We start from the raw sequence: 1,768 nt of genomic DNA, 5'->3' as shown, positions 1-1,768 counted from the left end.
CCATTTAGTAATTGGGGAAAGGGTGCATAGAGCCTCAGCAACTCTTTCTACGTAATTGTGGTTTCCTGAGGATTCTCTTCCTGCTTTCCTACTGATGTATCTTCAGATTGTTCTGATGGTTTGTTCAGCTCTTCCTCAGTCTCCTTATCACTTATAGTAACCATCTTGCAATCTTCCCATCGGACTTTCTTTGCTTTACCTCTTGGATTTTTCTCTGTGTCACTTGGGAAGCTATCAATAGGTTTGGGAATCTTCTCAGATAGGTATCCCACTAGAAATTCCAACCTCTTGATGGTGTCTCTCTGATTCTTGATATTGGCTCGCACCTCCTCTTTGAACACCTTGTTATCTTGAATTTTCTTGCATATGCCTTCAAGTAGGGTTTCAATCCTGGAGAGTCTATCTTCAGATAATGGTGAGAAGGACCATTTTGACTTTGGTATGGATGTTGAGGTGTGTTGTTAGGTGGGTGCTGATATGATCTCTGTGTGGAATGTTGGTGAGTTGCATTGTTACTGGGGTTGTGGCGTCTCTGATCTTGGCCTTGATCCTGTTGATTTCCCCACCCAAAGTTTGGGTGGTTCCTCCAACCAGGATTATATGTTTTGGAGTATGGGTCATGGTGCTGCCCGGGTGAATTTCCAATGTAGTTGGCCTGTTCCTGATCACCCTCTGCCTCTTCATTCACTCCTTCTTGAGTTACTGCTGAAGTGGTGATTGCTGCTACTTGATTTCTCTCCATCTTCTTAGTGAGGTCAGCTAATCGCTTGGTAATCATCTTGTTTTGAGCTAGCAGTGCATCCATGTTATTCAGCTCCATCACTCCTCTAGTGTTGCCTCTTTCAGAAGCATAGAAGTAGTCATTCTCAGCTACAGTCTCAATGACATCTATGGCTTCTTCAATGGTCTTCTTCTTGTTCAGAGATCCCCCGGATGAGTGGTCTACTGCCTTCTTCGATTTATAAGAAAGACCTTCATAGAAAATGTGCAGCTGTACCCATTCATTGAACATATCTGGTGGGCACCTTCTTGTCAGGTCCTTAAACCTCTCCCATGCTTCATATAGAGTCTCACCATCTTGCTGCCTGAAGGTTTGTACCTCAGCTCTCAACCTGTTGATCCGTTGAGGAGGATAGAATCTCGCCAAGAATTTGTTTACCACATCTTCCCAGGTTGCTAAACTCTCCTTTGGAAAGAATTCCAGCCATTTAGATGCTTTGTCCTTGAGTGAGAAAGGGAACAGAAGTAGTCTATAAGTGTCAGGATAAACACCATTATATTTGACAGTATCACATATCCTCAGGAAGGTGGTTAGATGTTGATTGGGGTCTTCTTGGACACTCCCTCCGAATGAACAATTGTTCTGAACAAAGGTGATGAGCTGTGGCTTTAGTTCAAAGTTGTTGGCATGTATGGTTGGCCTTTGGATGCTACTTCTGTAATTTCCTGGGTTTGGATTGATGTACGAACCCAGAACCCTTCTCTCTTGCCCAGCCTGATGTGCTGGACCTTCTCGGCCATGGTTGTAAGCCTCTTCTTCATGATGGTTCTCCATATTTTCTTCCTGGGTTTGGTTCAAAATACTCCTCTTCTTCCTCCGCACCAACTACTCGTTTTCCTCTTGCTTCCCTCCTTAATCTCAAGAAGGTCCTCTCAGGTTCAGAATCAAAGGAAGTTGAAGCCCCACTTCTTCTCTCTGTCATACAACCAACAAGGCACAAACAAGGAAATAGATGCAGAAAGTATTTCTGTTAGAATTGCTATTAGT

General features: G+C 43.6%; 1 non-coding gene across 1 annotated transcript; it reads left to right on the top strand.

The window, feature by feature from the left end:
* The first annotated feature begins 1,007 nt into the window (after positions 1-1,007).
* LOC148545431 (small nucleolar RNA R71) lies at positions 1,008-1,114 on the top strand. Its single transcript, XR_015900969.1, has one exon. It is a non-coding gene; the product is annotated as a small nucleolar RNA R71 (small nucleolar RNA).
* The last annotated feature ends 654 nt before the right edge of the window (positions 1,115-1,768 follow it).

The sequence above is a fragment of the Arachis ipaensis genome, chromosome B9, assembly GCF_059453495.1.
Source record: "Arachis ipaensis isolate K30076 ecotype BB chromosome B9, ASM5945349v1, whole genome shotgun sequence".
Taxonomy (NCBI): domain Eukaryota; kingdom Viridiplantae; phylum Streptophyta; class Magnoliopsida; order Fabales; family Fabaceae; genus Arachis; species Arachis ipaensis.
Note: the sequence above shows the minus strand (reverse complement) of the source record. Positions and strands in the feature narration are given on the sequence as shown.